Here is a 24,579-nt window from a genome sequence, read left to right as displayed (position 1 = left end):
AACCATATGATAATTGTCTTTCTCTGATCGACTTATTTCACTTAATATAATACCCATCAGTTCTATGTAAATGGTAGGTATTCATCCTTTCTGATGGCTGAGTAATATTCCATTGTATATAGGAACCATATCTTCTTTATCCATTCATCTGTTGAGGGACATCTTGGCTCCTTCCACGGTTTGACTCTTGTGGACATTGCTGCTATGAACATTGCTGCTATTGTGGACATTGCTGCTATGAACAGTACAGGTGCCTCTTCTTTTCACTACATCTGTATCTTTGGGGTAAGTACCCAGTAGTGCAATTGTTGGGTCATAGTGTAGCTCTATTTTTAACTTCTTGAGGAACCTCCATACTCTTTTCCAGAGTGGCTGTACCAGCTTGCATTCCCACCAACAGTGTAGGAGGGTTCCCCTTTCTCCACATTCTTGCCAATATTTGTTGTTCCCTATCTTGTTATTTCAGCCATTCTAACTGGTGTAAGGTGGTATCTCATTGTGGTTTTGATTTGTATTTCCTTGATGACAGGTGATGTGGAGCATTTTTTCATGTGTCTCTTGGCCATTTGTATGTCTTCTTTGGAGAACTGTCTGTTCATGTCTTCTGCCCATTTCTTGACCAGATTATTTGTTTTTTGGGCGTTGAGTTTGATAAGTTCTTTATAAATTTTGGATACTAGCCCTTTATCTGATATGTCATTTGCAAATATCTTCTCCCATTCCATAGGTTTGTTTTATTTTATTTTGAATGTTGTTTAAATTTTTCTTATGGTCACCTGTATAGATTGGGTATTTAATTTTCATTTCATATTTTTAATACGTTAAAGCAGATTTGACACAGTGATTATTTTCCAAAGGGAGCACACTCTCATGCTAAATTAGCAGGGAGTTTGTAGGTATTATTCCCAAGGAAAAGGTTCATCAGCCTAGAAATGTGTAATTCAACTCTTTGTGTTTTTTTTAACCATACCACTGAGATTTTGTGTTGTACCTTCTGTAGCTGAAAGTTTTGCATAAGGTGGTAATCTCTGTACAGATTAAATGCCCTATTATTTGGGGCATTACAAAATATAGAAATGATTTATGTATTCAAGTACTAATAAGCATTACTCCAGAACATAGTACTTTACTTTATGAACACATAATTCCTTTAGGGCTCCTGGCCAGGGGTTTGAAAATACAAAGCAAACGAATTTTTGTTTTCCCTCTTTGAAGGTCAATAAACAGCAGTTTATAATTACAACTTACAATACTCACATCACTAAATTAAAAGTGTATTATGGTTGATTTTGAACACTGCAGTTGTTTACCCATCACAATCTGGCAAGGAGAAAGCTTTAACTTTAATTGTACTACTATACTCAAGCAGGATTCTTGACCATTCCTATCACAGTGTTTGCTATTCGGGATAGATATAGTGGGAGAAAGTCAACCTTGTTTCACTCTGTCATTGTTTAAAAATATCATAAACTAAAAAGGGTCTTTGTGTGGCTGTTGATTTTTTTCTAACAACCTTTAGCTGGAAGCAAATATATATTTTTGCTTAAGAATAAAATTAAGGTTTTCAGTTTGTGCTGAAGGTCACCATTCAACACCAAAATATTTTTGTTGTTATTTTCTGAAAACTCAAGAAAGAGAATTGGTTAAGGATAGGGAAATGGCTTGCTACTTAGGGAGATGATATTCTGTAGTTGTTAATTTAAGGCCTTCCCTGACCAAGATATATTCCTAAAATAGTTATTTTCTTATACTTTGAGTTAAGTAATTAAATTATTTTGCTTAAAAAAAAGTAAAATATGTGAATACTTCTTTATAGAACACTCTAAAGTCATTCTTCATGTATCACTGAGGGTCTCACAGACCAAAGATGAAGCCAGTGAGACCTGTTGTGCAGATACATATGGCTACGCAAGTGTATTGTGATGTCTGACAAAGCTCTCATTTCTCTTGAGACCCATAAAGATCAGAATAAATAGATGCACCTTTATTATAAGGGACATAATTTTCTCTGGTTCAAATTTGGAGAGATTTAAATCTCAATTTTTATGTAAATCCATATTTATATAAGAGATAGAAATAAATTTATAGCATTATAAAATAAATCATACAATATTGTTTATAAAAATAACTGTTTATAATATTTCTATTAATTTTTCAAGGCTCTTATTAAATGACCTTGATTGCATATGCCTTTACTGTGAAAATCAATGATTCTAAAATGTAGCAACTAGTTACTGTAAAGTTCTCGTTTAAAACTGGTAGTGTTTCATTTCCTAATTCTGTTTTCAGAATTCAAGATCAGAAACTATTGTCAATCTAGATGTTGTAAATTATTCTCTCAAACCGAGGTTTTTGCCCTCATCCCCTTAGAATTTTCTTTCAAGATCCTTGCTTGTAAAATCATTTGTATTTTTTCTATGCCATTAAATTGTAAACTTACTCTTCCTGTAGAAACCCTCACTTGGGGTATTGATGTATACTTAAGTACACAGATCCATCTCACTGAGTTTACGTACACAGAGTAAATTTTACCATCACAGAGTTTTGTCTGAAACTTTTGAACCACAGTATTTATGAAAATAATTTAACTTAATTAGGTATTATTTTTAATCATTCATATATATATCTTTTGGAAAATAAAGCAAAAAAAAAGTCTGGGGGTGCCTGGGTGGCTGTCGTTAAGCGTCTGCCTTCGGCTCAGGTCATGATTCCAGGGTCCTGGGATCAAGCCCCGCATCGGGCTCCCTGCTCAGTGGGAAGCCTGCTTCTCCCTCTCCCCCTCCCCCTGCTTATGTTCCCTCTCTGTCTCTCTCTCTGTCAAATAAGTAAATAATATCTTTAAAAAAAAAAGTCTGTGGTAAGTTTAACAACAGTGAGTCTTAACTCTAAGATCAACAGAAATTAAGGGACTTGGACAAATCTGTCTTCAAGCCTGAGTTATCAAATCCAGTTCACTGAAATTGTCAACAGCGATTTACAAAAATGAGCTGAAGGTCACTCTTCATTTATTCACTTCTATATTGATTTTTCTTCTTCTTATACTTGTTCTCACACAGCTTCTTTTTGTTTAAAGAACTTTATATTAAAAAGTCAGGAATACTAGGACTTAAGCCTCCTATTGTTAATTTTAAGAGGAATTTAACTCTTTCTTGTCTGTCTTCCATAATGAGAAGTGGGATACTAGATGTTAGATTCATTGAGGTCTGATGATTCTACTGGTCCCAGTCTCCATCTTAAGAGTCTTACCTTACCACCTCTATTTGTTTCTTTCTTTTCTTTTCCTTTTTTTTTTAACCCAGTTGCTACTTTCTTCAGCTTCTCTTCCATTTAAATGCTGCTTCCCTTGCCCCACCCCCACCATTTATATGATGTCACTTTCAGTGACCATTCCCCACCCTATTCTCGAACATTCATAAAATATCCTTTCCTAAATTGTGGAGCATATGCTCTTCCTCTCACCTCCATCATTCCTTGCTATTCTATCATATAGTCTATAATCTGTCTATAATGAAGAAATTAAGAATTAGGGCTGTTGTAGCAAGAACCAAAGGAATGAGAAAGAGTGGAAATAGCATAGCTCTGGTTGAAACTGCTTTAATTATGCCCTTTATGTTAGCAACAACTTACTCTCTTTATTCTAAGAGGGTTTTTACTACATTCTCTTCCCTATCCTAACCCCAGTTCAAACAGAGGCTCATCTCAGTTCAGTTAAGAGGAAGAAAGACTGTTCTCTTTAATGTTAGACATAAAGCTGTAGCCCCTCATACCAGAAAGGTTTTAGTACGTATATTAACTTGTTGTTCTATGTACTTTAGCACAGTCTAGATGAATTAAGACAATATATTTAACTATTTTCTTCTGATGACAAAACAATATAATGCCTACTAACACTGTCTCTGTGTATAAATTTTAAGAGTGTCAGAACACCTTAAAAAGAAAGGCAGTGTGTAAATCCAGCGTATTATCTTCAGATCAGCTACCATTTGATAGTGTGTGTAGGCTCCAACGAATCAAAAATGAAAAAGACAAGTTCATTGATCTCAAGGAGCTTACAGTCTTATAGGGGAGCTAGAAATGTAAACACATAAATAGTAAAAAGGATTGATTTATTTAAAAATAGGAGCATATATAAAATAGAGCAATTGTATAGAAAAGTGCCTAATTCTCATAGGAAGCTAAAGCAAGTGCTTCAAAAAAGTAAACTCTCCTGGGCAGAATGTTGAGGGATAAGTAGGAATATTTGTCAAAAAAGGAGTGGAGAGGGAGGTGAAGGAAATTTGAGGCAGAGAGAACACATACAAATTCAAGAAGACATTATTAATTAATAACAATATTTTAATTCATTAAAGTGTGTTTTTTGAGATGGGATTACATATATGCCAAACAAGAAAATGCCATACTGCTGCCGTAAGGTATCATTTTACCAGATTGATTGATTTGTTTGCTCATTGTTATTATGGAAATAATTTTAAAAAATTATTTATATAGAGTTATAATTTACCAGCAGCAAATAAAAAACTGCTAGGGATGTGAATGATGGGGCATTTTTCTTTGGAGTTTCATCAAAATCTTACATTCCTCTAATTGGATCTTTCCTTTTAAAAGTATCTAATTAGATATTTGTTTGCAGTTCATAAAGCATCGTAATCTTGTTTATTTGGAAATCTTGTTTGACATGTCCTTCTGTTTAGTCTTGGTATTAAATTAGGCACCAATAGAATAAATAATGAGATTGTGAGATGTTAATACCAAGATCAGTTCAGTTTTCTACCCATTTCCACTAATGTGAAAAGTATCTAACACATTTGCATAAATCTTGAGTTATAAATGGGGTAATAACCAAAATTACAAATTTTACTACTTTACCTCTCTTAGGCAATAGACAATATGGACAAAAGGAAGATCCTGTACAGGCAGAGGTTGACACCCTCACAAAATCCTTTTGTATTATTTTTATCACTTTTATTTTCATTGCTTTTCAGAATTTTTGTGTGGATTTACACTTATTTTTCTTTTTAAAAATGAGTCTTGCACTTTTTTATTTTTCAGATTCTTGCTTCTATTAATTTTTTTCTATATTTTGCTCCTTCCAAACCTCTTTTTTTATTAATTTATTTATTTGTCAGAGAGAGAGAGAGAAAGCACAAGCAGGGGGAGTGGCAGACAGAGGGAGAGGGACAAGCAGGCTCCCTGCTGAGCAAGGAGCCTGATGTGGGACTTAATCCCAGGACACTGGGATCATGATCTGAGCTGAAGGCAGATGCTTAACTGACTGAGCCATCCAGGTGTCCCCTGACCCTCTTTTTTATGTTAAGCTTATTTTTCTGTTAAACCAATTAGACTGTTTAACTTTTAAAAAGTATTCTACATTCTCTAAATTGTTAATATCTATGAAACTAGGCTTAAACTGTCCCCCGATTTTTTTTATCTTGTATAACTGATTTTTTAGAAGTCCTCTAAGAGCTTAGTATGTCTTGGAAATGGGTGATGTAATATAATCATATAAAGCTGCATGAATGATGAGAAATGTAAACTTAACTATGAGTATATGAAAATTTGACCCAAAGAAGAACTAGATTATCAGTAATATATGTAGATCATAGAGATTGTAATGAACCCAGGCTATGTCAGCTTTTATCTAAACTAAGAAGGATAAGTTAATTCATCCACCCAATACAAACTAAAATATAGTTATATACTGCAAGCATTGTTACCATGTTCTGGAGCTAGATACAAAAATGTTGTTATTTAACATTTATTGTTTATTATATAGCAGTTATCATTTAAAGGCTTTCATCATTGGGTAATATAAGTTTTCAATGACCACCTTGAATAGTTATAATTCGCTCAAGTTTTGAGGTCAGAACATTAAAATTTAGAGAAATGAAATGACTCTACTGAAGTCATTCAGCTAGTAGTTAAAGAACTTGGACTGGATCCTAGTTCTATCAAAGCCCATGTCCACTACCTAATGTACTTTAGAAGCTCCACTTACCCAAAATATTTGGTTATATATTTACCAATTGGGAGAATTCCTAACCAAAGAGACTTATTCCTTTGAAAATATTTTCTTTAGTTTCCAGTTATTTTGCATTCTATTTCCAAAAACAGTTGTAAGAGAATGGAAGGCTTGTTTTGTGTCATAGCATCCACTTCCAGTACTGGGTCAACCCAATGAGAAGGGTGTTGGACAAATTGATACTGGGTCAGGAGAAGAGTTACAGGAAAAAGGCACAAGCAAACAGAAAAACCAAATAAAAGAAATGAAAACCAAAACCACAACAAAAATACAAAATCTTAGAGAGTAACTCCAAATCCATCAGCTTTGAGGTCCCCTTAATTTTTACTTTTTTGAAGGCATGATTAAAAATAAGAGTTAATGAGAGATGTTTGGTGGTAATAAAGCAAACCTAAGAAGGCTTAGCCATAGAGAAGAGTTCATTGCTTTCTGAATTATTTTCACAATAATAAGGGCTAAAATTACTTTAATAAGAATAAAATTTGAAAATGCAGTTATATTAATAAATTAAGGAGACACTGGTTTCATTATAGTCTAGGAGATAACATTATATATACACAAAATATTTAGTTCCTAATATATTCCAAACTTACTGAAAGCAGAGATAATGTCATAGATATATTAAAATTTTGCTTAGAAGGCTTTTATAAACACAAGTGCCAAATATTTTAACCCAAATAAGGTTATTGGCATTTCTAAAGGCTCTAGGTATCCTAAGTTATAATTGGATGTGGACCTTGAGTTTAGGAGACAATTTTCTCTGAATACTAAATTTCTCTCTTCTTTGTCAGCTTAAAAATGAAAACTTCCAAATAAAACTTCCAAGAAGATAGGGAGAGGGAGGCAAATATTTTTCACTTTAACTTTAACCTCCAGTAGAAAAATAACTCCTCAAATGTGGCCCAAGAGTAATTCAATATTTTGACTTAAAAAATAATACCATTTGGTTTTAAAAAATAATACCAATAATTAGGCTTTAAAGTAATGCAACCTTTATTCGTTTTTGAATAAGAGAGATACAAATTTATTTCAGTATTGTCAAAGGAAGCCCTCATCCCTCTTTAATAGGGACTATTATTTATGCAGTCTTTCTAGGTATAAAGAATTGGCTGGAATTCCTAGAGGTTTGCCACAGCCTAACCACGGAATAAAGTCTTATCCCAAACTGAAATGTATTAGAAAGAGAAAAAGGGTCTTTAAGCCAAAATTGGCTAAGATAGTTCAGAATTACATCTGTATTCTGAAACTGCTAGTGACTCATAGGTGAGGAGAATTTACACTTATTGTGTGTTAGGTGTGACTCATAGCATATAGACATTATCTCTAAAGCATCAAACAAGAATGATCGATAAGATTTTTCAAATTTTACAGATTTAAAATAGTGATCTGAAACAGACCTTTCAGATTATGTAAATCAGTGGTATTCACTGCTTCACTGGAATACTGTTCAATTTTGAGAAACATATACTTCAATTTTGTTAATACTTTCCACGTACAGTATTCCTAGAACATCTTTTAAGTAGATGTGTAGTATATTGTTGCATTGGGCACAAATCCTGGCAGTAAATAGCAAAATGTAATGGTAAGGTCAAGCCAGTTTCAAGGAAAGAAAACATATTTCCTGGAACATATGAGAACTTTACCATTTGTGTATATAACAGAACAGTATAAGGGCAAAATGACACAGTAGAAAGGCAAGGAGATGGAATGTTCAGTGTAGGTTGTTTAAAAATTACTGTGTGATATTGGAATAAGGAAGGATTGTGCTTTAATTATTGTTGATCTACAAAGAATTTTGCTGGTGATTCTTTAATTCCTTCAATTGCCCAGTCCTAAAAACTAATACCCCAAAATGTTCCATAAATCCAGACAAGGCTGAGGACCAATGATCTTGTACAGACCTTTCACTTTATAGGTGAGTAAACTCAAGGCTTGAATGGTTCAGTGATTTAACCATATTCAGTGAGCCAATCATTACAAAACCAGAACTAGAACACAGATCTCCTATATTTTTACCTGCTCTGCTTTCTTCCATGCCATGCTGCATAATATGAAGATAGTTGTAACATTTCTGGTTTTTTTTTTTTTTTAGGTGTCAAGTGGATTTTTTTTTTTTAACTCTAACTGGTAAGATTTTTGCAACAGTCATAGATGACCAACAGAATCAATCAAAATAATTTACATGTGCATTTTAACAGTGTATCATGTATACATGACATACAGTAAACTGTACATATTTAAATTGTACAATTTGTACATTTGTTGTGTATATGAACCATAATAACCATCAAGATAATGATTATCTCCCCCACGTCAATTCTCATTTGCTTCTTTGTAGTTCCTCCCTCCCATATTTCCTGTTTGCAAACTCCAGCCCCAGGCAAATGTTATCTTGTCACTACATTAGTTTGCATTTTCTAGACTTCTATATATGGAATCATACACTATATTCCATTTTGGTCTTGCTTCTTTAACTCAGCCATAATATTATGGCATCTATATTTCAGGGTTTATCAGTAGTTCATTGTTTTTTTTTATTGCCATCATATGAATATACATTGATTTTTTTTTAACTATTCATAAATTGCTGGGCATTTGGATTGTTTCTAGTTTTTAATTATTAGAAATTAAGCCTCTATGACCATTATTATTCAAGTCTTTGTATGGATATATGCTTTTATAAATTTTGAGTAAAGACTTAGAAGTGGAACATCTGGTTCATATATAATAAATACATGTTTAACTTTTAAAAACTGCCAATTTGTTTTCCAAAATAGTTATACCATTTTACTCACTCACTGGTAGTATATGAGAGTTCCAAATGTTCTACATCTTCAGCAATGCTTTATGTGTCACTAAAAAAATATTTTAGACATTGAAACATGTGCATAGTAGTGTCCCATTGTGGTTTTAATTTGCATTTCTCTAATGACTAATGATGTTGATCAGTTTGGCTCTTTGATCTGTTCAACCTTGTATCTAGAAACCTTGCAAAACCTTTTTAGTTCTAGTGGCTTTTATGTAGATTCTGTTGGATTTTCTTCATAGATGATAATCATATCATCTACTGGTAAATCAAATTTTATTTCTTCAATTTTGGATGACATTTTTTCTGGTTTATTGGATCAGCTAATATCTTAGGACAATGTTGAGTGGAAGTGATGAGAGTGAACATTCTTGACATGTTCCTGATCTTAACAGTCATCACCATTAAATATAATATTAGCTGTAGATTTTTCATACATGGTGTTTTCAGGTTCAGGCATTTTCCTTTTATTTCTAAGTTCCTCAGAATTTTAACCTAGAATCGGTCTGTCATGGTAAAGGTTCTGTATTAACTTGACAGGAATGTGTGTTGTGCTATTGTTTGATGTGCTCTATAATTATCAATAGTGTCAGTTTGGGTAATAGTGAGTTCAAGTCTTTTACATCTTGTTTGAATTCCTGTGTATATGTTCTATCAATTATTGTGAGAGAGGTGTTGGGATTTCTTTCTGTAATTGTAGAATTGTCTTCTTCTCTTTGAAGTCCAGTCTGGTTTTGCTGTATGTGTTTTTGCAGATCTGTTGTTAAACATTTACAATTTTTTATTCTCCTGCATTGCCCCCTTCTATCACTGTGAGATGATCTTTATATCTGGTAATAATAATTTGTTCAGAAAAGGTAACATTCTTTGTTCAGAAATTTACTTTGCCTGATACTAATATAGTCAATCCAGTTTTGCTTTGATTAGCACAAGCACAGTATCTTGTTTTCCATTCTCTTATTATAACATATTTGTATTTTTGTGTTTAAAGTGTATGTCTTATAGGCAGCATATAGTTGGATGTTGCTTTTTAAAACTCTTAATCTAGGGCGCTTGGGTGGCTCTGTTGGTAAAGCATCTGCCTTCAGCTCATGGTCCTGGGATCCAGCCTGGCATCAGGCTCCTTGCTCAGCAGGAAGCCTGCTTCTCCCTCTGCCTGCAGCTCCCTTTGCTTGCAGCTCCCCCTGCTTGTGAACTCTCTCTCTGACAAATAAATAAAATCTTTAAAAAAAAATAAAAAATAAAAATCTTAATCCAATCTAAATGTTTGTCTTTTAATTTGGTTAAGATCATTTGTATTTAAAGTAGTTTTGATATGATTGAATTTAAACCTACCATCCTGCTATTTCTTTTCTGTTTGTCTTTGTTCTCTTGTTTTGCTTCCTTTTGGATTAACTGAGCATTTGTTTTGATTCTTTGTTGCCTTTTGGTTGACTTATTTATTGACTTTGTTGTATTATTTTAGAGGTTGCTTTAGGATTTAATAGTATTCATATTTAACTTATCAGAGTCAACCTTCAAGTGATATTACAGCACTTTAAAATAGTCTAGAAATCTGATATCATTATTCCTCCATTTCTTCTTTCATGGCCTGCGTGTTATTGTTGCTATACATTTTACTTCTGGATATGTTATAACCCCACACTACATCATTATTTTTCTTTTTAAATAGTCGATTGTGTTATAAAGACCTTTAATATGAAATATATGTTATATTTATCCACATATTTTTCATTCCTAAGGCTCTTCATTCACTTGTGCCAGTCCGTACTTATATTTGGATCATTCTCTTTATACCTGGAGGTCTGCCTGGTGATTAATTTTTAAATCTTTTGTATGTAATGTCTTGATTTTACTTTTGTTTTTGAATGTTATTTACACTGGGTAAAAAAAAAATCATTAGTTGACAGTTTCTTTTTCAGTACTTTAAAAATGTTGATCCATTGTCTTCTGGCTTGCATTGTTTCTGATGATAAATCAGCTTGTTCTTTATCTTTGTTCCTCTGTATATAATGTTTATCATTCTTCCCTCTGTTTTTGAGATGTTCTCCTTTTCCTTGGTTTTTAGCAATTTGATTATAATGTGCCTTGGTCTGATTCTTTGCATATCTCTTGAACTTGAGGTTTGTTGAGTTTTTTGAATCCATGGGTTTATAGTTTTCATCAAATTTGGGAAAAAATGAACCATTATATTTTTCTGCTCCTGTCTTCTTTTCTTATTTTGAAATTATTTTAATTTAGAAATATGAAACGTCTTGAGAGAAAACAAAGAAAGAAAAACACAAAACATATAGGCAAATTTTTACTCCATGAACTTCTCCAAAACTCACTTGTTCACTAATTCCCAAGATGAAAAACTTCTAAAAAATATTCAGCCACCAACAATGATGTTATTAATAGGGATATAGATCAACTTAACAAAAAAAGCCAGTGAATCCCATTATAGCACATCCTATTGCTGTTGCTATGGCAGTCTTCTGAAATTCTTTTATATCAGGTTTAGTACATCTATTAACCAGCTGAATTCAGCCCTTCACAACCTGCCACCTTGGCTCAATGAAATGAATTACCTGATCCATGATTCCTGCCCACACAACACCTCAAATGCCAGGGACAGGTGGCACTGCTCCTCCCTTCTTTGTGGATTCCAACTACACAAGTATAGATTTCTTGGTTTTCCCATGAGTTACTAATGCTCTATTTTTTTGTTATTTTTTTCCTCTATGCATTTCATTTTTAGTAGTTTCTAATGCCACTTTTTTCAAGTTTACTCTTCTTTTACAAACTCTTCTAAGTAGTTAATGCACTATTAGGAGGTTTTCCATTTTAGTGTTGAGATAGCCAATAGCCTCAGCCTTAAGTAAACCTTAGTAAATGGTATGTCTACAACTTTCATGTGTTTCTTTCTCCAGTTTTATAGATAGTGTACTCACACACATAGACTATGCATACCCACTTTGTTGAGAGTTTTTTTCATAAATGGATGTTGAATTTTTTCAGAAGCTTTTTTGCATCTATTGAGAAGATTATACAATTATTTTCCTTCACTTTGTCAATGTGGTGTGTCATGTTGATTAATTTGTAGATGTTGAACCATCCTTGCATCCCTGGAATAAATCCCACTTAATCATAACGTGATTGTTTTAATGTGTTTTTTGATTTACTTTGCTTTTATTTTGTTGATGAGCTTTTAATCTATATTAATCAGGGATAGTGACATGTAGTTTTCTTTTTTTTTGTATATTGTCCTTGTCTGGTTTTGGCATTGGGGTAATGCTGGCCTCAAAAATGTGTTTGGAAGCTTTTCCTCCTCTAGTTTTTTTGGAAGATTTTGAGAAAGATGGGTATTATATCTTCTTTGCCTGGTAGAATTCACCTGTGAAGCTATATCCTCCTGGATTTTTGTTTGTTGGGAAGTTTTTTATTACTGATTCACTCTCCTTACTAGTAATTGGTCTATCAGATTTTCTATTTCTTCATGATTCAGTCTTGGAAGATTGTAATCTTTTAGGAATTTATTGATTTCTTCTAGGTTGTCCAATTTCTTGGCATATAATTTTTCATAGTAGTTTTATGATCCTTTATATTTCTGTAGTGTCAGTTATAACTTCTCATTCATTTCTGATTTTATCTGGGCTCCTTCTCTTTGTTTTTCTTGGTGAGTCTAGCTAAAGCTTTGCCAATATTTTGTTAGTTTTATTGATCTTTGTAATTGTCTTTTTAGTCTCTATTTCATTTACTTCCACTCAGATTAAAATTGTATTCTTATAGAGATTTTATATGTGTGTGTTATATAAAAAGATATATATATATATATACACACACACATAATATCATGATCATTTTATCTAACTATTGCCACAACATATAGCCAAATGTAGATATTTAAAATTTGCTATTGTAAAATGATGGAATTTTAAAAACCCATCAACAAAGTTCCTTTATTAATGAAAATTGTTTTTTAGTATCCAGTTTGTAAGGCTAATCAAGTTGATGTATAATTTGTGAGGGTTGGTGTCATCCAAAATATACTAAATGAAATGTGATCATTTTAAACTGTCTCAAATGGGTACGGGGGGACAGAATCTACAAATACAGAGATGGTTAAACTATTCAATTTGAGAAAGAGAGAGACAGAGACAGAGAAACAGGGAGAGATTGTGTTTTTGTTTAGTATTGTTAGATGTGTAAAGATGTACTTAAATCTTTTAAACGTGGAAGAATAGTTTTGTCATGAGGCAGCAACTCTGGACTGGAAAAATGCTAGAATTAAAAAAAAACTATAAATGCTGTACTTTGCTAATACAACACTTATTTTCTCATATGCAAGATAATTAAGGTCTCAGTGGTTAACCCATCCTAGTATCACTGAGGGAGTAGCAATCTGAATCTAATATCAAGTTACTTAGTTTAGAATAAATGGAGAGACACATCTTTGCAGTTTAAAGACACAGTTTCCAATGACCCAGTTTTTGGCATATTACTGTCATGGTTCACTCTAGGTTTCTAAATACTGTTTCTGTGCTTACTGAGCCAGAGACAGCATGCTCGATTGTGTCAGTTTATACTTGAATACCTTTAATATGTGAATTCATGCATTCTACTCACCATTTATCACTCTAAACCTCTAGGGCAGATGAATATAAACACACAAATGTAGTTTGGATTTTCGTTAAGTGTCATAAATACCCTGGGCTGTATTTCGGTTTTATTATAATTTATAATTTTAAGAAAAGATAAATACCTTAAATTTCATTTCTGGAAACACCTTATTATTTTGGAATAAAATTTGAATCCATTTAAAAATTTATGTAGATATATATCACAATATATATTGCAAATCACAAATATATATATGTACACAAATACACATACATACATACATGCCATAAATTTGTTCTTGGCGTAAGAGTTACATCATTTAAAGAAAAATACTAGTCCTGAAAAATAGTACATGCTTAGGAAATAACTGTTGACTTAATGACTGCTTAAGTAAATGAAGAAACTACCTGTAAAATTTATCAAAATAACATTAAAAAATTGCATCTCATCCAATGTCACAGTTATGATATTGTTCTCTGTATTATTTCTGTTACAGTATCTTTGGTTTTTCTTTACTATTGAGCTTTTCATTTTTCAGTTCCTTTTTCCTCTGCTGTTTTCCCTCTTCTTTCCTGCCCAAACTAAATATATAGTTTAATTCTAAAATGTAAATTTGGAGTGTAGCACCATGAAAGCATTTTAGTCTATGTGGAAGTAGTCAATGTGGAAATTCCTTCAGATTTTCAGATTTTGCGTGTTTCCTTGATGGCCACTTGGAACAAGTTCTTTCAGGGTGTGAGTTGCCAAGGGGAAAGAATGGAAATAATTTTGATGAGCATGCTATGATCATACTTCTATGACATTCCTAAGCAGATGGCTTGCCTTGGACACATTTTTAATATATCTTTCTTAACCCTTTTTGTCACTTGTATAGTCTTCATCCCATCCTTGTAGACATTTTTCTCCTTCTTTTCCCCCACCACCAATTCATTGTTCCAAATTTGAACTCAATTTTCTGTCCACTTTTCCCTAATTGATAGAGTAATAGTGATAATTCTGGATGGGAGCATTCACAGGAGTGCTTCGTAAGGACAACATTCTAATTTTCAAGGCCCACTTGGGATATCTCAAAGACAAACCAAGATTTACCAACTTCTTTTGTTGAGCTGACTTATGTAAGAGTGCAGCTGCTTTTATGAGAATCATCACATTGTCAAACTGTAGTAAAAGAAGATAGATATCTCATGTGAACCAGTTGAAAATACAACAGAATCCAGATCTGTGGTTATTCATCAGTGTTTATTTAAGAAATGTGCTGATGTCAGAGGAAATGTAATGAAGGAAAATATTACACCTGTTGTGTGATTATGGTAGTGGATTAATGGACTTCTTTGCAAGCTGGAGGAAGAATTTTATGATTGATAAGAAGTAAGGAAGTTATATAGGCCCATTTCTGAGCTAAAGTGAATTTAGTCTAAGTCCAGGTGTAATTTTTAATTGAATTTGACCTTTCTAGTACCAATTGTGGTAATGTGGATGAAGAAATTCCTGAGTTATGTAAAGAAAGTTTTTAAAAATGTTTATTTGCAGTGTTTTACAATATTATTCAATCAAAAATATATACTGAGCATTTATAATAACTCAGGTATTATGCTATTTAATGAACATATAACACTCTAAAATGGATACTATGATGTTCCTTTTTTACATATGGGAAAACTGGAGCACAAATATATTCATTAATTTGTTAATATTAATAAGTTAACACAGAAAAGCAGAAGAGGTTTTTGAAAAAAAAAAGATGATATGTCTAATAAAATGTGTTGCTTTTATAAGGAATACTTTTCAGGCCATTTCTTTTCTTTTCTGTTTTATGAGCCTCTGCTATCTTCTGCATAGTGGTATTTATAAAGCTGAGATCATGGACAGGTTTTGTTATGACAGTAACCCCACCATGTTGTTGTTTTCTTTAAAATGGTCAAACTTGTGAATAAGTCAGACCTTTGGCTTTATTATCTACTGTAAACCTCACCTAGCAGTACATATATTTTTCCATAATAGCTATTGTCTTTAGAGCGTTTTCTAATTTTAATTGTTGAATGATAACATAGGTGAATTGACCAATAGGAACAAAATTATTAAGTAAAAAGATAAGTAGTACAAATTAATCAGTTCAGAGGAGAGAGATTGCTGTGGGCTGCAGTAGGCTGGAAATATGTTAGAGAGGAGATGAAGCTTGATCTCGATTTTGAAGATAGTAGAGAGGGGGAGGCATATTTTGTTAGAGTAAATTAATACACTTCTCAGATAAATATAAATGTTAAAGTATCTTATTAATTCACTTTTAAGAGTAGTCAATAAGAATCTGATTCTTTTCAACTTTGTAATTAATCCTAGCTTAAAATTTTCCATTAGATATTGAGTCTTATTATTATTAAAATTATTTTGAGTCATATTTTTCCTTCTGTTTAATTTTGCTAGTTTTCCAAAAGCAAATAATAATAATTCTTGTCAAAAATACATGTATTCTCTAAGTTCCACTAAAATGTAGGTTTAATATTATTAATTTGTTAATGTGAAAGAAAAACAGATGATCAGAATCCATGAGGAAGATGGAATAGGAGTGGAATGGGGCGGCTTCTTTTCTTAACATCTTTGTTGAAATATCTTTGACAAATAAAATTGTGTATATTTAAGGTGTACAACTTGATATTTTGATATATATACTGTACACATTGTGAAATAACCACCATAATCAAGCTAATTAACATACTTGTCACCTCCACATAGTTATCACTTTGCGTGTATATGTTGAGAAGATTTAAGTTAAGATCTATCCTCTTCACAAATTTTAAGGATACAATACTGTTAATTAATTATCTTCACTATTCTGTATATTAGATCTCTAGACCTTATGGATCTTGTGTAACTGAAACTTTATACTGTTTGGCCAGGATTTCCCATTTTCCCCTCCTCAGGCCTTGTCAACCACCATCCTACTCTGTTTCTATGAATTTGACTATTTTAGATTCCACATATAAATGAGGTCGTGCAGTATTTCTCTTTCTGTGTTGCTTATTTAGTTAGCACAATGTCCTCTAGCTACATCCATGTTATCACATATGGCAATATTGTGTTCTTCTTTATGATTGAATAATATTTTGTTGTGTATCTTTATCCATTCATCTGTCAAAGGATGTTTAGACTATTGTAAATAGAGCTGAAATGAGCGTGGGAGTGCAGATAATCTCTTTGCAGTCCTCATTTCAGATCCTTTGGATATATATTCACGAGTGGGATTGCTGGATCATATGGTAGTTTCATTTTTAATTTCTTGAAGAACCTCCATATTGTTTTTTTATAATGACCATATTAACTTATATTTCACCAGCAAGGTTCTCTTTTGTCCACATCTTTGCTAACACTTGCTCTTTTTTGTTTGTTGTTGTTGTTGTTTTGATAATAGGCATCCTGACAGATGTGAGATAATATCTCATTGTGGTTTTAATTTTCATGATGATTAGTGACACTGAACACTTTTTCATATACCTGTTAGCCATTTAAAGTTCTTCTATTTGAGAGGTGCCTATTTAGGTTTTTTTGCCCCCTTTGTAATTGAGTTATTTGTATTTTGTGTATTGGTTCTGTAAGTTCTTCATATATTTTTGATATTAATCCCTTATCAGATATATGGTTCATAAATTTTTTCCATTGTGTAAGTTCCTTTTCATTTTGTTAATTGCTTCCTTTGCTGTTTATTTTATCTTCCTATAACTTCTTCTTATGTAATTTACTTGTCTTGCTTAAAGTGAATGTCCTTGTTTATGGTAATAACAGATATCAAATTTTATTGTACATAAGTTTGTATGACATTAGTTCATAGTTTTTTTGTGTCAATATTGGTCTCAATAACAAAAAATTTTTCTACATTTTCTTCTCTAAATGGAAACATTGTCTAACTATTGGTAAGACTCATTAATAAGAACACCAGGAATATTGAGAAGTACATTTTCTTGACATGGTGTCTGTGTTAGTTTCCTGTGGCTGCCATAATAAATAACCTCAAATGGGGTGGCTTATAACAACATAAGTGTACTCTTTCACAGTGTTGGAGGCTGGGAGTACAAATCCCAGCTCTAGGAGGGTTGTGTTTTTTATGGAGACTCTTGGAGGAAATCCATTTTTTGCCTCGTCTAGCTTCTCTTGACTGCCCTGGTATTCCTTAACTGTGGCTGCCTCTCTCTGATCTCTGTCTCTGTGGTCATATTGCCGCCTCTTCTTTTGTCTATCTCAAATCTCTCTCTGAGTTTCACTTATAAGGACATTTATTATAGGATTTAAGGTCCACTTGGATGATTAAGGGTAATCTCTTCAGCTCTCCCAAGATCTTTTACTTAATTACACCTGTAAAACATTTTTTCTAAATAAGGTAATATCCATGCGTTACAGGGATTAAAATATAGATATATCACCCTCAATCCACTACAGTCCCCTGTTCCTTCTTCTGAGCTTTCCTCAAAACTCATGTTTCGATCCCTACCTGTGCTTACAGCCCCTCAGCTAACTGTGCTCCCCCTCCTACCCCAGTGTAGCCCTTAGGAAATTGCCAACTCTTTATTCCAAATCTTTACCAACTTTTAAGATTTCTCATCTTATTATTCCTATTTTGTATCTAATTCTCTGAAGTCCCTATGTTCCATATGCTGACAAGGTTGGTAAGGTTGACTGGTCTAAGCACAACAAATTTATTTTTTCCATGCACAGTTAAAGTTCTGAAGTCAGCAGGATGGGCTGAATGTGTAAACAACACAAGCATGGAGAACAGAATTAATGCAGCTGTTACTAAATACACAAAAGTACATTTTATACTTTATGTATTTTACATTCTTCTGTTTTTTTCTATTTTCTGTATTTTTTAAACTTTTTTGATATAGAGGAGCATTACCCTTTGTTCTGGGCCAGTTATGGAAAGAACTGATAAAGATATCTTGTGACTGATTGCTCTAGGGTGAGTGCTCATTTAATGTAGTGGTGATAGAGAATGGACATGAATTGTAAGCACTAATTAAATTATTCTCATATTCTTACAGTCTCTCCCAGACCTAGACAGATACTGTTGAATTGGTGAAAGGGAAATAAGAATGTAATATTGCTCCATTTAGTTATGTTAACTGTTCTGGATAGCACGATAGTTTCACACAGATAAACATTCTTTTAAGACAAGAGAGAATTCAGGTCAGAAAAAAAGGTTTATGTTTTGTCTTTGTTTAGGATTGTCAACATAGAGCCTCTCCTAGGGAAGATATTGTTGCCTAATTCTATCTTATCCTGGGCCTTTCTCTGGCTAAGAGGCTCTAAAGATGCATAATATAAGAATCATAATGGAAGAGAATATTTGCTAATTCACTGTTTACATCCAATACTCATGACTTAATTAATATACTATTTTACAAATTTAAATATTTAGTTTATTATTAATATGACTTCCTCAATTCTATATGTTATATCATTACTTTTGGAAAAAAATTTTTTTTAAGTTTTCAATAGTGAAATCTATGAAATACTAATTAGCAAAATGTGCTGCACCATGGATTGTGTTCTTATGTGGAATGTTTTGACAAAACATACTAGACACATCTACATATATTTGTTGCCTAACAAACACAACCTTATACCAAATAATTTCAGTTTTATATAAGATGTCAGCTAGTTTATTGAGTTAAATTTCCTCTTTTCAAGTGATATAAGCATGTTTTTTCAGTTTATTTTGTCAAGACTTGGTCAATATTTATGTTGAGGGGAGGTGGTAAGCCTCTCCTTGCCAAATAAATATTACTGGGCTATCGAAACTAGAATAAATCCTGGATAAGGGTCACCAACCACCAAATACAAGGAACAATCTAATTTCTGAATGAGGTTACAACCTGGGGTCAGATGTCTTCAGAATAGGGTCTGGGGGGAGCAGATATGATAAGTATGAATTATTTTGCCAAACTGAAGTCAGAAAAATAATAGTCCTATTTTAGATATTTGGGGGAGTGCTTTCAGGATCCTACAGGGACAGATAGATAACCAAGCAACAGAAAAAAAAATACCACTTTGGGATGTTTAGTAGCAGAGTGTTCCTTATTGGAGTCACACCTGGTACTGCAAAGCTGCTAAGCAAATTAGCTCAAATACTTTTGAAGAATTCTAAGAAATGGAAAAACTGCATATGAGAATGTATAGTTGCTAAATCTTAGTAAACTTTAGTCAAACTCTCTGATTTGCTGTGTGAAGGAAGATTAAACTATGCAAATGACAAAGCAAGATTTTCTCCATATACACTGACTAATAAAAGCTTAGTATTCCCAAATTTGCTTTGTTTTTATTAATGTTAGAATAAGGTAAATCTATGATAGGAAAAAGAAAATTCACATATAGGTAGAGAAAATTTTAACTAACCATATTGCTATAGCCAGTGTTTTGATTCATTTTTAATAACTGTAACTGTTACTTGTCAGTACTTACCATGTGTTGGATATTGCTCTGAGTGTTTTACACATATTTTTCTCCATTCAGCCCACGCAATGGCCTGCTGAGTTAGATACTATTATTCCTTCCATTATAGAGATTAATCCCAGATACAGAGGGTTTTAGTAACGTCTCAAAGTAACAAAGATAGTAACTGGCACAACTGGCATTAGAACCCCCCAAGATGATCTAGAACTGGATATTGAAGCAGTACTTCCATAGGCAAAGCACTGAGTTGCCTTCAGCAAACTTCATGTTTCAGTCAATCACCTGAAAAACTTAGTGTTTAGAAAAAAAAGTGTAGATAAAATAATCATTTTAGATATCCAGAAACGCCAGTAGTAGTGTATTATATACTGCATAAGGGAGAAATAAAATATAAAATATTATAGGAATTCCAGATACTAAAAGACCACATCCATGTGGAATGTTCAGAGAAGACATCTGGAAAAATTAAAGGTTCCAAATATATCCTGTATAATGAGTGTTAGAAAAGGTAGAGAAAAATTCAATTTTAGGCAGAGTCAGAGAACAGAACAAATCTGGTTGAATGGGATATAATGTGACATAGATTGGAAAATCACATTAGAATAGGAATGGAGAGGGCTAAGATTCAAGTCGAAAATTCCAGACTAGTTTAGTAGGTATTGAGATAGTAGGATGATATGTAGAGCACCATAGGAAGAAGCAGAGTAGTGGTTAGGTTTATGAACCTTGGAAGCATATAGTTTTGTTTTTTTTTAAGATTTTATTTATTTATTTGACAGAGAGAGAGAGAGCGCAAGCAGGGGGAGCAGCAGGCAGAGAGAGAGGGAGAAGCAGCCTCCCCTCAGAGCAGGGAGCCTGATGCGGGGCTCGATTCCAGGACCCTGGGATCATGACCTGAGCCGAAGGCAGATGCTTAACTGACTGAGCCACCTAGGTGCCCCAGAAGGCATATAGTTTTGATCCACATCTCATCTCTACTACCTATCCGCTGTGATTTTAGTTAAGCCATCTAATATTATTATGCCTTCTGTTGCTTATATGTAAACTCAGATTAATGAAAATATTTGCTTCATTTGGTTATTATCTGGATTACATAGAAAATTTCATGTGGAAATCTAAGCACAGTGCTTGCCATAAATTTAGGAATTATCTGTTCATTAAACAGTTATTGAAGGGCTGTTATAAACACATCATTCCATTATTACTAATTTTATTATTACTATTATTATTTGATAAGGCTAATAACTTGAGGAAATTCATGGCTATGATATATAGGATGCATGAAAAAGGAGATAGAAGGTGAAGAAACCAATTAGAAAATAATTTCTGTGGTACAAAAGGAGATGAAAGAGGCCTAAAAGTGGAGTATGACAGTTGGGAAAAATAAGGAATTGATGGGACTATTCAAATATTTATAATTGAACACATTTTATTTATATATTTTTATTCATTATTTATAATAGATTTATTTCCAGAAGAGGCAAAAATATGACTCAGGGTAATTAATAAGAGAGGAAGAATGTTTACAAAAGTATTTGTAATGAAACAGCATGAAGAAGTGGTCAAGATTTTTGAGCCTCAAACTTTACATACATGTCAGCGTATCATGTCTACTGTATTAATTTTACCTGTTTGTGTGTTTGACCCAAGTAATAGTACATAATAACTTTCTAAAATTTTCTGGGCCTGAAAACAAGATTTGGAATTGCAGGGAAAGTGAGTGTAGTGAAAACTGATGATGTAAATACAGAGTAGTTAATAATAGTGCTGGAAGCTATGAAATAACCAAGAAGACTATGCTAATTGGATCTCATTAACATCCGCACAGATTTGGCTGGCTTGTAGTCCATACATATACACTTGACTCTACAAAAGATAAACTGGTCAATTTCACAATCCAGAGGTTATATAATGCTATTAATGAAAACACTAACCTTAAAAAAATGTTTATTTTTAATCATTTAAAAACTAAACTCTGTGGACAGAATCAAATCATCTTTATCAACCTATTAGAAACACTTAGTAAAACGAACATTGTCTTGCTGTTTTGTATACAACACACACAAAAACAAAAGAAAAATAAAGGGAAGGTACATCTCTCATAAGTCTCACATTGTATATAAATTTTCTTATATTTTTATATACTCCCTTTTGTGATAGGAATTACAATGGATCTTGCAGCTTTAAAATAACATTATTTCAATTTGAACTTAAAAATCAGACTTATATTTATGTTTGAGATTTATTTGTATTCTACTTTTTCAAAAAATGATACGAAGTACCTTACCAACTGCTCTCCTCCTTCTTACATACACATACATTTACACACATATACACAGACTCTCACAGAAAGGTTAATATAAAAGGAATAACAAGAGCAATAATCTTTGACAAGATGAAAAAAATATGCTAACTTAATAGTTAACATAATTGATTTAAGTTAGTATAGCATTATAAATCTTATTACAGCAAAGACGACAAAAGAAAAATGGAAAAGAGAATATTATATATATATATTAAAGATCAGTCAAGTTTCTTGGTATATGGAACCTTTTCCTATTTTGAAAGGAAACTCTCACATGGGAATATTATAAGACATACAGTGTGTGATATAACTGACAGTATCTTGACTACAAAATAGAGCAAACACAGAAGAAGAAGAATTCATTTGCCTTTTTTGGGGGGGCGCTGGGATTGACCAAACTATACCATAAAAGAATAGTAGCCAGCTAAGCTCTTATACTTGAATAGATTGTTTTTATTGTGGTTAAAAACAACATGAGATCTTCCCTCAACACATTTTGTGTGTGCAGTACAGTGTTGTTAACTGTAAGAAGTGTGTTGTATAGCAGAAATCTAAAACATTGTCATTTCACATGACTGAAACTCTCTAAACGTTGATAAGCCGCTCCCTATTTCTCTGTCTCTCCAGCCCCTGGAAAGCACCATTCTACTTTCTGCTTTGATGAGTTTGACTGCTTTAGATACTGTGTGGGGAATCATCCAATTTTCCTTCCATGATTGGTTTATTTCATTTCGTTTGATATCTCAAGGTTTGTCCATGTTTTAATATGGGAGAGGATTTTTACTTTTTAATGGTTGAATAATATTCTATTCTGTGTATATAGAATATTTTCTTTATCCATTCATCTATTGAGGGACATTTATGTTGTTTCTATATCTTGGCTATTGTAAATATTGCTGCAGTGAACATGGGAGTGCAGAAATTGCTTTGAGAGCTTGATTTTAGTTCTTTTGGGCCTATATCCAGAAGTGAGATTGCTGGATCGTACAGCAGTTCTATTTTTAATTTTCTGAGGACTCTTCATACTGTTTTACATACTGCCTGTACAGTTTTACATTCCTACTAACAGTACACAAGGGTTCTAAATTATCTACATTCTAGCTAATATTTGCTGTTTTCTGTTTGTTTTTATAATACCCATCCAACAGATGTAAAGTGATATCTCATTGTGGTTTTGATTTTCATTTCCCTGATGATTATATACCTGTTCAAGTCCATGGCATTTTTTACAGGAACAGATAAAAAAAAATCTTAAAATTCATATGGTACCGCAAAAGACTTAAAATAGCCAAAACAATCCTGAGAATAAAGAACAAGGTGGAGGCCTCATAGTTTCTGGTTTTAAAACATATTACAAAGTGGGATGAGTGGTGATATGATAGGACAGTTGATTAGGCAATATTTTTCCTTGAGGTCAGCCAGTTCTCATGAGAGGCTGTTAGTTCTCAGCGTTGCAGTGATGAAAAGTGGGCAAAGGTTTGGGGGCCTGGAAAGAGAGAGAAGCTTGATGAAAGTTTGGTCAAGTTAGCAGGCCTTTTGTTCAGATTGCTTGGTGGGGACAAACAGTTCAACTAATCATTTAGGAGACAATAAAAAAAAAATGAGAATTTGGATAGTTTTTTTTTTTTTTTTTTTGTCAGTCTTTGTTATAAGTAAAACAAGGATTACCTGTGAGTCTTATCTAAGTTACATTGTGAAGGTTAGTTCTTCGCGGTCAGTCATTTTGGGGAACACAAAAAAGGTTGGGAAATTTCTTGATTGTTGCTGTTTTTACCAGGAAGCAGGTAGAGTTTGACATTGTCACTGCCAAATGGAACTTTGCTGGCAAGTACTGCAAATACCCTGTCTGGTGAACTTGCAGAGAGACTGACGTTAGATGGCTTAGTGTCCTATTAACTCTTGTTTGTGCAGAAGACCACAATGAGTCTGTGCCATAGCCTCATTTCAGCTCTGGGTCTAGATTGTCTTCTCCCCAGCAAGAGTGCTTCAGCCATAGTGAATTTGAAGTCAGGTCTGCCAATTCTCAGTGAAGCATATACACCAAGAAGAAAATGAAGGGTGCAAACCAGATGAGCTGGCTGGGTGATTATGCTTATTTACTCTCTTAATTCATCACAACAAAAATGGTGGTGCTGGATCACCTTGTACTGTGACATTTCTCAAAGTCTGAGTTTTGGAGTGGTGAAAAGCCTCTTCTTTTTAATTCTATTTTTCCTCAGTTTTATTGAGATATAATTGACATATAACATTGTATTAGTTTAAGGTGTACAGCATAATGATTTAATGTATGTACATATTGTGAAATGATTAGCACAATAAGTTTAGTTAACATAAGTTATTTTTAAAATGTTTTTGTTCTACATACTATTTAATACATTGAAATACATCAAAAACATTATTAGATCC

At 32.9% G+C, this 24,579-nt stretch overlaps 1 protein-coding gene and 1 pseudogene across 1 annotated transcript in view; one reads left to right on the top strand and one right to left on the bottom strand.

Annotated features, from left to right (window-relative positions):
* The window catches only part of GRID2 (glutamate ionotropic receptor delta type subunit 2), a 1,398,327-nt gene that overhangs the window by 149,740 nt on the left and 1,224,008 nt on the right, over positions 1-24,579 (top strand). The window lies entirely within an intron of this gene.
* On the bottom strand, positions 11,197-11,404 carry LOC114220145 (protein transport protein Sec61 subunit gamma pseudogene; annotated as a pseudogene).

This window comes from Eumetopias jubatus, unplaced genomic scaffold (assembly GCF_037043125.1).
Source record: "Eumetopias jubatus isolate StellerSeaLion01/CBP00866 unplaced genomic scaffold, mEumJub1_p1.0 scaffold_2, whole genome shotgun sequence".
Lineage (NCBI taxonomy): Eukaryota > Metazoa > Chordata > Mammalia > Carnivora > Otariidae > Eumetopias > Eumetopias jubatus.
This window is presented reverse-complemented; position numbering and strand designations above follow the sequence as displayed.